This window comes from Balearica regulorum, chromosome 2 (genome assembly GCF_011004875.1).
Source record: "Balearica regulorum gibbericeps isolate bBalReg1 chromosome 2, bBalReg1.pri, whole genome shotgun sequence".
Lineage (NCBI taxonomy): Eukaryota > Metazoa > Chordata > Aves > Gruiformes > Gruidae > Balearica > Balearica regulorum.
Window position 1 is genome coordinate 141,748,299 of NC_046185.1, and position 12,333 is coordinate 141,760,631.

The following is a 12,333-nucleotide window of genomic DNA, read 5'->3' on the forward strand; positions in this document are numbered from 1 at the left end:
GCTCGAGCGGCGGGGTCCCCCGGCTTTCCTCTTCTGAAAGGTGCCCGAAATGGGACCGAAACGCCGACTCGGGTCAGAGGAACGTCTCCGAGAGGAGGAGGAGGGTGGTGGGGGCTCCGGCCGGGCCCCTGGGCGCGCAGGGCCCGCGCTCCAGCGAGGAGCCGGCGCTGAGGGAAGCGGGGCGCCCTGAGGTGACGCACCCTCATGGCGAGCAGGACCCGGCCGCAGGCCCGGCCGGCGGCGGTCCGGGACCCCGGCCCCGCACGGGAGGGGCAGCCGGGAGAAATGGCTTTCGGCCGCGGGCAACCGCGCTGCCGCCCCTGCCTCCTCCGCGGGGCCGAGCGGAGGGACGCGCCCCTGGACCACGGGGCGGTCTCCCCCCTGCCCGAGGCGGTGCGGCGGGAGCGGAGCGCGGTCCCCCTCGCCCCCGCACCACCCGCCAGCGCAGCGCCAGCTCCTGCGCGGCCGCCCCGCCGGCAGCAGGCGGCCGGGAGCCGCGGGGAGGCGGGCGCGGGGGAGGCGCTGCTGCCGCCGCCGCCGCCGGGCACTCTCCGTCCGCCCCGCACCGACGTCGGCGCGAAGCCCCGCCGGCGCCCGGGGGGGAGCAGGGGTGGGCGCGTCGCGGGCGAGGCGGGCGAGAGGAGGCAGATGCTTCCCGAGGCACAGCCCCGCCGGAGGGGCTTGGCCCTTACCAGCGCCTGTCCGTGCGCCGGCTGAAGTGTTCGGCCCGCCCGCCCTCTCCGGGACGCGGGGACCCACCAGGCGGGTGTCAGGGAGCGGACGGCGCCATGCGCCCCTCCGAGGAGTGAAGGGCAGTCCGGGCTGCGCCGGTGCGGGCGCCGAACCGCCGCGGAGGTGTCCCGAGGTGACGGGAGGCCGGGAGAGGTGCCGCGCCAGCGCCGGGACCGCCGCTACCGTAAGTCCCGGCAACTTTGCCGCCTGCCTTTCCCCACCCGCCGCCCCCGGGAAGGAGAGACTGGGGGGTCCAGCGAGCGGCGGGGAGGGGGCTACCCGGGGTGGGGGGGGGCAGATCCTGGCTGGCATTGTAACCAAAAACAGGGGGAAAAGGGTAAAAAAAGGGGGTGGGGGGTTTGTAGGAGCTCTGACCCGCAGCGGCGGCGTGTGCGGGGGAAGGGGCGCGGGGGTGCGGCGGCGCGGGAGTGACCGCAGGCTCCGCGGGGCTCCGCGGGAGCGGCCCGGCCGGCGCGGGGGCTCCGCGGGTGCCGCGGGGGTGACGGGGAACGGCGGATCCCGGAGTTTCCACAGCGGCTTTTGCACTGGCTTTTGCACCGCTGCCGATACGGTGTGGGTTATAGAGAATAGCTGTTCTCCATCCTGGAAGTACAGGGCATTTAAATGACACCTGAGTCACTAGTCCACGCTTCTCATTCATGTCAGATATTATTTCCGTGTTATTTTTCATCTGCTGGACCGATATCTGTACTTTCTTTGTCAATTGACACCACAAATGTAAAAACAACGTTAGTAGGTTTCAGAATATTGCCATTGATGACGGTGGATTGATGTATGAGACTATTTGCTGGATGTGTCCAAGTACAATATAAATGCCTGCCAATTTTGTCTTTAAATTGCTATATTGATTTCATTCTTGCGGGCTTTTTGACAAGGTTAACTTGGTTGACAATTTGTAAAGAAAAGAGAAAAACTTCTGTTTCATTTTAGTCACAGAATGTCAATTGTAACCGAAATGATGAACGAAAAAATCATTCATAGAGTAAATAGAAAGATGTGTATCCCAAGACCTCTTGAAGTCAATATTGTCAATATCTAACAGATGCCTTCCTGCCACACTTTTACGTACACTGGGCACCCCTTGAACTTCTTAAGGGTAATACAGGGTATGATATTCTTCCCAGGACTGTGCACTTTCCCTGTTACAATAGAGTTAAGTAGTCTGGCTAAAGGGAGTTTAGAATGAATTAATCAAGCCATCCCATTAAAATGCCTTTGTGTTTTTGGAGGCACTGAATGAAATAAAGCTCTTGCTTCCACTGCTTTTCCCCTCCAGTGTTCATAGGATGTCACTCAGGTGGGGAAGCCTCGTGTGTGGTTGGTGGAAGGGTTCCTACACTGCTCTAGGGCCGAATGTATCAGGGCCGACTAGGGTTACATTTCTCTGCTACCAACATCTCAAACGGCAGGTGGTGTCAAGCTGATGAGGGAATTTAATTCACCCCTCAGAATCCTAAGCATAATCGTCAAGTAGGTAAATTAAATATAGGAGACCTAATACTTCCTTTTAATTTCTTCAGACATCTGACAACTTTTACCAGTAGGTATCCTTTGCTAAATTACCTCTCTGGTGCTTACCATAGCTATCATATTCTCGCTGACATGAAATTATTCTAAAGGAACTAATACATTCTGTTTCAGTACCTACCTGCATGTAGTAAAGTATGCTAACTTTATAAATCTTGAGTAAATGTTGGCCCTGTTAAGATCAATGGCAAAATCCCGATTAACCCTTCCAAAGAGTGGGCTCCACCCTAGGTCTTCATTATCATTTATAGTGAGTGCCAGCCAACTTTGGTTAGAAATTCAAGTGGCAATGTTTAAATTCCATAAGTGATGGCACTCTCCATAGCACTGCTTTAGAATCATGGGTAACAGCCACACAGGTCTTAATACTAAAAAAAAAAAAAGTATATGTAATAAACTGTGTTGTGCTTTCAAGAGGTGTAGGCAGTTCAGATTTGTTTCACACTCTAATTTTTATGGGCAGTTTCATCAGAATGCATCATAAACAAGTTAGATGATTGCAGTTCGCACATGTACCATATTTTAACAGAGGTATTCAGACAGTATTGGGGGGAATATTATCAGATTATGTTGCTTGTGTCAAAGAAGTTCACAAATAAACTGCTAAATATTTTACCTATAAAAATGTCAGCAAACAATCAACCTGCGTTACAGTTTAGTTCTCTGCAGTTCATAGGCTTTAACGGGAGATGAAGGAATAGGAGCATCTTTTCTAAAACCATTGAAATATTACTGATTAATATATTCACAAGGATTAGATTAATTAACTGACTGAATAAAGTTTACAAAACTTTTTTTTCTTCATGTCTACAGCAGAATGGTCTTGAAAACCATCTGAAAAAAGTTGAGAATTTTCATTAAAGAAGAAAACAGTGTTCTACAGAGTGTTTGCTGAATTGGTTTTTTTCCAGCTCTTCCAGATCAAAGTAGAAATGGAACAATGCTGAAAAGCTAGCCAGTTAGTATTATATGTTAATTTTAAATCTGTATCTGTGGACCTGTAAGAAGCTAAATGGACACTTGCAAGTGTTGTTATGTAATAATATTGGCATGACTAACATAGCTGCCAATAATTTCCACTAATTTTTGTACAAGCAAAAATGGAAGAAGAGCATATCACGACTTAGAGTTCCTGCAAAACATTAGATAGAAAAAAGACTCTTCTGTATTTATTTTAAAAATTATGCATGCAAATACATTTCTTGGGAAAATAAGCAACTAAATAATTGAGCTACACTCGACTGAAAGTTGTGCTAGCAAGTACCATGAAATTCAGTTCTGAAAATGCCCATCGGTTCTACATTTTTGTAGGTTGGTAAGCTGAGTTTTGTTTTCTGTCCAAACTGATGTTTGGGTCCTAACTGTTGCCATTGAAGTCAATATTGAAATTCATACTAATGCTAGCACAGATCATTCCTGGCCTTTTCAGGGGTGATCCTGTTGTGTGCTGAGCACTTTCAACCCCTATTTGTGTTAGAGTGGCATCCAGTCAGGTCCCTGCCTAATTCACTCTCTTGAAAAATTTGCAATGTAAATAGTCGGGAGAGACTGAGACATCTTGCTGAAGGCCATGTAGTAGGCCAACAGATGACCTAGGTCTGAAACATGAGTACTCAGTACTTAACAAGGGTACACCAAGCACCTTTTAACAGGATTGATGTTAATTGATTCTTTGATAAAGATACCCAGAAGTTAATGACCAGTGCCTTAGGGTTGTATGTTATTTCCCTCTGATCTTGTTTACTTCAGTATTAACCTCAATGTTTACTAGCAGTAGCCTGCCAAAGAACAGCACATAATTACATGTTGTTTGTTCTGTGCTGTTTTTTTGGTCTTACACCCACTTTCCATTTGACATTGCTTTTAGTCACTTCTCAACTTAGGAAGGAGTGGGTCTGGCTGCTGGAAGCCTCTGGTACGTGAGTGCAACACAAATGCCAGGAGCAAGATGTGTCCCCCTGTGGCCCAGTCCTGAGGAGCAAAGCACCGGTCTCTGCCATGCCTACGTGACAGTGCTGCTTCGGGTACCTGGAATGACTGCTTCGGGATGAGCCCTGGGATCTCTGCATGGTGCTGCGTTACAGAGGTGGTGTTTTGTATGAGAACCATGCTACAATACAGATGCTGTAATGAGTGGTTCTGATGGAGAGAAAGCCTAGATGTAAATTTCCTAAAAGGTAGTTCTCATTGTTCTGAACAAACCAAGGATATGGCTTTGCCTCGCCAGTGAGTCTGTGAGCCGTTCGGTTGCCTCCATGCTTTTGAGGTGACCCTTGGTTAAGGATATGGGTCCCAAGGGTGGGGAGGACCTGGGAATGGTAATTACATTCTCCATTTGACTGCCTCTGCTGGCTTGTATGGACATATGCAAAGACTTACCATTAAACCAAGGAAGAAAAGAAATTTTGGTATTCAGCCATAAGGAGAAAGTGGAATCATTGAACATAGTTGCTAGCAAATAGCACTGGGAATGAGAATAGATGATGCCATGGATTTTTCCATGGTTCCCAAAGTGCCTTGTGAATTGGGATCATATGGTGGACAGGCGAACTGGTACTGCTTTTTGCAAGTTGCATACTGAAGTGCTGCAGTCCTGAAAGGTGGGTTACTGCAAGGATCACCTTAACCTGTGCACCAGAGCCCCAGGGAACCTGGAGGGAGGAGTTTTCCCAGGTCCAGGAGGAGATGGACTTGTACTGGTGTCCTTACTTCTGCATATCGTACGCAAAACAAACTGAAAAATACAGTTCATGCAAGTCCATCTTATCTCTGCATGATTGCAGTACACCTGTTTTTTTTCACGGTAGTCCCATGTGGTTCAGTAAAGGTGACATGGAATGGCATTTACTTCAGGTATACTTAATAAAAGACCTGGCAGAAAGTGTGGCAGAACCAGGTGTTTACACCACACTTTTAGCAGTGTTTTTGGAAATAAGCATGCATTTCAGTTTCACGTGTCACATTTCAGTGTCACAGTTTCATGTGACACTGTTTAGCAAATAATTTCCTTCTTGGTCATATCCAGCAGTGTATATAAGAACCATATCACTCTTTATCTGTGGCTTTTGATGAATGTTATTAACTATTACCAAGAGTTAGGTGCATTATACATTTGATAAATTTTGCAGTATTTTTGAATCTATGGTTTCACTATATTTTATTTATAGCAGCTCTAGTAGTATGTACTTTAAAGGAGTCGAATCATACGATGTATGCTTGTTGGTGGCTTTGACGTGTTAACTTTAGTTTGTGATGTCCTCATTAGCTTGGGGTAAAGCACAGGATAGAAAATTACCGTTATTCAACAGCAAGTGTTTGAAGTGCCTTTGTCTTCCTGGATGTGCTACAAAGTGCTGAACTACCCCTCCACAATTAGAAAAGCAGATTTTTATTCTGTTGTTTTGTCCTAGAAATTGGACACTTCTGCAGGCAATGCCAAGTGAGTTCACAGACATATTTGGAGGTTGCTTGAGTGAAGATGAATTGTGTCTTGTCTTCACAGTTGTCTTCCCAGAACTGACAATTAAAAAAACCTCTTTTAAATTATGTGAAATGCTTCTGAAAACACAGTGTTGCTACTACAAAGATGTCAAGGCTCCATGGTTAAGATTGTGCTGAGATATACTTGTAAAAGAAAAAGAAACTAAATTTCTATTTTACTTTTATATTAGTGACTGTAATGAGACTCCACATTTGGCACAGGTTCCCTTCAAAGGTCAACTGAATTTTCTGTGTGTGATTTTTTTATGGTGAAATATTTACTTAGTTTTCAGCGCTTGAATAACAACAAATTGCTGTAATCCGTGGCACTGTTTAGAGCTTGATGGAAGAGTGAGAAAGGCAATCAAAGACTGAATAAATTCATGGAGTGAATTAGGCACTTCTGTTTCTCTCGGGCAGCACTGAGGCATGCTCTGACACGAGAAAGCTCCTGTGACTGTAGCATTTCAGTTGTGATGTATGCAGATGGATGACTCCATTTCTGTTAGTTTTGATTTCCCTCCAGCTGATATCAGTAACGAGTGTTAACTGCTTAGAAAAATCATAGGTAGCTCTGCAGTTGTATTTCATTGATATTGTTTGTATCTGGATCTTCCCTGCAGGTTGTGTGTGCCAGCGCAGTTATCTGTAGCAAATCATGCTGTCTTGATTTAAGTGATCTGTGAAGAAATAACGTGACCCCCATAAGCAATTTTCCCTTTTAAATTTACCCCTGTTATGATGCAGTACCAAACTGGTGATGCTGCACACTGCCTTCAGTACAGAACCTGTTTGTGTCTCGCTTTCTGTTGCACAAGCTACATTCTTTTGTGCAGAGCTATCACCACGTGATTTGCTCCAGCTTGCTTTCTTCATTTTTGTCTCCATTCATGTAGTCTTAGTTACCTGTAGCCTTAGTCTGTAGCCTGCATTCTGCAGCCCTAGCTTCCTGTAGCTGTGCAGCTGCTTCATCAGTAAGTCCTTCTCCTACATTGCGCTCCCTTTTCATCATTGAAACGTGATGATGCAATTTGCTGTATGTCAGCTAACAAGCAGATGGTAAGTATCTTTGAATGGACAAGTACGATTCCTTATAGAAGAGGAACGAATGCTCTCCCATAAAGTTACAGCTCTTAATATATAATGGTCTGTCATCTCTCATCCATTGGAATACAATGAACAACAAGAGATACTTGATAATCTTTAGATTGTCATGATAGTCCCTCTCCAAACTACACTATCAGCCTGAAACACCCTGTGGGTGTGAGCATTTCATACCCTTGAACATACTGTGTGCAGTCTCCTCCAGCCTTAAACACTGAAGGACAGGGGAGAGGATTCTTACACCTTCACTACTTTGATTGCTTAGAGAAACTTCGTAATTTCTTATTGGCTTCAGTACTGATAAAGGTATCTAAGACTGCTGAGTTTCCTCATGCGACTAAAAGTTGGATCTTTCTTGTTAAGAACTCCTCCTGTTCTCACCAGTCAGTCCACTCCTAACGGGATCCTCATTTTCTTTTGCCTCCAAATCCCTGCTCTCCAAGCAATATGGAAGGGGAAAGGGTGGGTTTGCTGCTGTTATCCTCAGCTGTGCTGTTGCTGCTGGGATGGAAACACTGTGAAGAGCAAAGAATATGGGATGCAGAAATTACATCAAATAACAAAACAATTAGAGAAGGAAGTGTTTTGCAGAAAAAGGAGAAATAAGAAGAAAGGGATGCTTTGAATGATATGTGCACCTGTGCATTTAGTGGTAGAGATGACCTTCTGGAAAGTAACATTACAAAATGCCTAATTAACTAATAGACAAGACTGTCTTGCATTTACATGTATCATAGCAGGGGAAATTTCATTTACATTCCAATATTTAATTTCACATATGCAATGTGTTGCTAAGACAGATCACTGATACTGGTTTAGTTACTTGTACAGGTGTTTGAGTGGATTATTGAATCTTAACATTTTATATTGCAACTCTTCCAGGAACTCTATTTCTAACAAAATGGCAAACAGGATTAGTGTGAGGCTGATTCAAAGGGTACTTTAGTCTGACCAATTTAGGGCATCTCCGGTAAGTCCTTGGCTTTGCTTCAGGCTATTTAAGAACATCCCTTGAGAAACTGAAAGAGTAACCCATAGACAGCTGATGATGTGCTCCTGACCGTGCAGAGTTGTAGTGCTTGGAGTTTAGCAAATCCTTTGAGTCCTGGTCTTGAGAAAGACTTGGTGATGGGGAACGAATTGGGTGTGAGGAGACTTCCTTTAATTTTCTGAGGGCCACTTCCCCTACTATAGGCTGCTCAAGGGCTTGACTCACTTAAACCCTTGAGCTGTTTGTGTTACAATACAATATTTTCCTCTGTGTTCAAATGTTGCCAAGTACATTTTGGGTTGAAGCAGGATCAAGTAATAAATAATAATCATTGTTACCATATGTTCACACAGATAGAGCAGACCCAGTATTTTCCACTTCACTGTTTTTTATCACATTTTTCATTTTTATTGTCTCATGGTATTTGATAGTATATGCTTCCTAAAGACTGGAGTAATTTCAGCACTGAAAAGAAAGCATGTATGTTTGGATTTGTAAGTGTTTAAATGCCTGCTGACTTTATTGGCAATCAGATCTGCAGTGTTTTGAAGGGAATGCGTTCACCCCATGAAATGCCTAATGAATCAGAGGTCATCACTGGTAAAACCTGTAGGTAGTCACCGTATAACTCTTCTCACTTCTTCTCTTTCACCTACCCATCCAAAATAATTCATGTCTTGGATCTACTTGCAAACTAAAACTCCAAGCCCAGTCCAGCATTTTGTCATTGCTGTAGCTGTTTGAGTTGTCTGTGCAGTGATAGAAATGACACAAATCTTTGTATTTGAACTAGTCCATGGTGAAAAATGCAGCAGCCTCCCCTTCAACAAGAGGAAAAGAAGTGAAGCTTAATGGCCTATAGAGTGTGAGAAATTAGTATGGTTAAACCAGAAGGAGGTATGTATGCACTGTACACAGAAAAGGTCTTGTGGAACCTCAACTATTAACTGACAGTATCTTCATACCCTCACAAAATATTGGGACAACGTTTTGTTAGTATCAAAATCTGTAATTTCTCTATTTACTAAATAACTTGCAACATATGGTCAGAGTCTTATTTACTATAATCAAATATATTGACTATAATCAAATATTTACTATCATCAAATATGTTACAGCCATGCCACATACCAAATCAAAGAACATGTTCAATAAGAGATTTCTTGAAGTGATGAATTCTGGTTTTCAATTTATATGTAATTCCACATGGAGAAATCACATGGGTATAACATTTAAAGGTAGTTAGTTATGCCAATTACTTCAGTATAGAATTTTATAAAATGTATTTCAGAACTAATTTTACTGTTGAAAATGTTCCAATTTTGCAATGAAAAAGGAAACATATAAATGAATTACAGGAAATTTTTTATGAAATACAGATTTTTACTGTCATTATAAAAATACTTTTGCAGGTGAGTGGAATTGCAATTATGTATAAAAGTGTTTTATTTATAGTAAAATACTATTTTAATTCAAACAAATGCACTGTAATATAATAAGCATCTTGTACGCTGCAATGGGTGTGGTTTGGATGGACAAGGATGCAACTGCCTGGAGGAAATATTGGGAGAGAATACAGCCCTATCCACAGTTCGTACTTATAAAAAAAAGTTAACTGTCTCAATCATCAATCTGTTGAATTTATTTGGAAAATTTCAGCCAGATAATTTTCATCATCTCTGAAAATCTCATCTAGTGCAGAATATATTGTTTTGCTCGTGTCCGCAAGTTCTGGTTGCTCTTTGTCTCTGAGAAGTTCTTGTGCTACCATGTGGTAGAAAATGGACTTGGCAGTAGTTGATTTCTGAATCAGGACTGAACCTTCTACTGTTTGTGTAAGAAGACACCCACACTTGTACAGCCCTGATATTCTTAGAGCTTTGGTCTGCAATCACAGTTTTGACGTAGTGTAAGCCAGTCTGTGCTGCGTAACTGAGGGCAGACAGAACAAGACTAAAGCACAAAGGAGGAGCAGGAAGAGGTATAAATAGCGTGGAGCGTGGGAAAATGGGAATGGTTTCAGACATGGAAGAGGGATACTGAAACTAGGGTTAGAAGTCACTGCTGAGGGCCAGTGGAGTTTGGGACAGGAAGCATTTGAGACAAGCTTGTTTGACAAGTTAGATGCTGAGGGACAAACTGATACCTGAAAACCACTGACACTCCCAGGAAGAAGCATTTAGGTGCTAGTAGGGATGGGAGCTGGCAGGACACCAGGGAAGTAGGAGGAAGATGCTATGGAACAGACAGACTTCCCTCCCCTCTCTTCCCCACTAAATATATTGAAGTCATGAAGCCGGGAAGGCAAGATACTTAAGAAGGGAAGAAACTGAAGGCCAGGGAAGGAGATTGGTACTACAGCTGCAGAAAGCTTGGAAAGACCTAAGTCTGACTGGGAATTTTGAATGGTACTGAAAGAATGGAGAGTGGAAATAGGTGAGAAGCAGCAGCTAATGTCTGGGAGGAGACAGGAGTAGAACAGAAGAAAGTTCATAATGGAGGAGCTCAAGGTGAGAGACACAATACCCTTGACAATGCGCCAGTCATACATGACCTTTCTGTCACCAGCATTCTGCTGTCAGCAGATATCTGTGAAGATTTCTGGTGAGGTTTTATTTTCCTTCAGGACTTAAACATACAGGATGTCAGTCTGCCATGGCTGTAACCAATTCAGCCCTGCTAACAGAGGCTTTTGCAGTGCTCTCTTTCATGAGCCATTTTCACCATGCATAGTTAAAACACTGGCATACGGATTTTAAGACAATGATGTTTATTCTTCATGGATTTATTGTGCCGAGATTCAGAGGGTAAGGTGTAGATACAGAAGCTATCTGAAAACCTGGTTAATTTAAGCAACTCTGTTTAGTTCATGGCATGCAGTATATGAGTAGGACTTGCTGACTGTTAGCTAGGTACCATGGTCTTTATGGTAATAATCTAAACCAAGTTCACAGACAGAATGCAGAGAAAATTTTATGTTTCTCATACAGAGAATGGCAAGAAGTGTACACCTCCTGAACTTCCAGAAAGTTTCATTTAATGCAGAGGTTTAGTTGGTGGAATCAGTTTTTTGCTGGACTGCAGGAAAAGGAGAAAGATTCTCTGTTTCTCATATTCTTTTGTACAGACAGATGAGAACATTTATAGATGTCTATAAGGGAAATGTTCTGAAGCTGACAGAAGAAATGTGGATGGACAGTTGGAGTGATTTGAAGTATATGGTTTCAGAGAGAGGAGTTGTCTCTTCAGGGAAGAAATCTTAGGAAAGCTGAGGACCTGCTGAGTCCTTTGGTGTAAGTCAGCCAGCTGTAATTGATTATAAAAAAACTTTTTTTTTTTTTTTCAGAGGAGAGTGGGGTGCTGGAAACTTCTAATAGGATGAGGTAAAAACAAATAAAAGTTTGAATGTTAATGGAGGTGGAGGACACTTGAACATCGTAAAATACCATTAGAATGGCAAGAGCATAAGAGGTACAGAGCAGATGAGAGGACACCTCAGTAATGGTGATGAAATGTAGATGATAAAATGTGGGAGGTCAGCAATCACTCCTATGCACAGTCCCAGAGAGAAGCATCAACCACAGTCCATATTAGAAGAGAAGCATACTGGAGAGGCACAAACCCAGCAAATTGCCAGTAAGCGTGGAAGTATCATGCAATGAAAAATGAAAAACAGGTGTTTGAGAAAATGTATGTTAAATACTGCAAAGCAAACTGAGAAGATCAAAGCCTTCAATGTGTGCAGCTGAAGAATGTCTCTGGGGAAAGCAGCCAGCAGCAATGTGCTGCATAGTGAGACACGCAACTTTTAAAATAAATTAAGAAGAAATAGCCATAAAAATGAGCATCAGTACTGGGGTACAATTTTCGGGACTGACTACAGGAAAAATTAAACCTGTTGTACAAAATGAGGCTAGTAGGATATGAGAGCATTTATTCTATGTAGATAAAAGTCCAAGGATACAAGGAAGTGTCCAGATATCTCTATAATAGACACTCCTGTAGAATTAATTTTGGTTGTAAAGTTTAGCTATTTATTAAATTTGATAAATACATTAAGAGCAGTGAAAACTGGAAAAGGATGTAGCCTGGCAGGCCTGTGTAATGCTAAGTTTCCCTGTGTGTTTGAAGACCGAGGATGTCAACTGCTTGCTGCAAAATCTAGCTATACGGCAGTACCAGAAGTGCATACTGCACTGTGGTAACTATTTCCACTTTGAGCCCCTTGGCAATAAAGACATTAATTAGAAAAGTGAAGAAGCCATGGGAAAGGGTGCACTTGATGATGGCAGTAGAGAAGAAAAATGATAGGGTGTTCCATGTATGCATAGATATTAAAGATCTTTAAGGCAATGAATCAGGAACAAATCAACACAAGAACAATTATGCAATGATAACAGGAACAAAACAACCCACTCATGCTGAATGACATCACTTCCAAGCCCTCTCTGACAACCATATTCATTTTATTAGATGCA

General features: G+C 43.2%; 1 protein-coding gene across 4 annotated transcripts in view; it reads left to right on the top strand.

Annotated features, from left to right (window-relative positions):
• Positions 1-472: 472 nt before the first annotated feature.
• CALCR (calcitonin receptor) overlaps positions 473-12,333 on the top strand; it is a 168,952-nt gene continuing 157,091 nt past the window's right edge. For 3 of the 4 annotated variants that reach the window (XM_075746168.1, XM_075746170.1, XM_075746172.1), the window contains exon 1: positions 474-916. The gene's annotated coding sequence lies outside the window, so the exon portion shown is untranslated. Of the gene's footprint in view, positions 917-12,333 lie in introns of all 4 variants that reach the window. The other variant, XM_075746171.1, reaches the window with a different exon arrangement.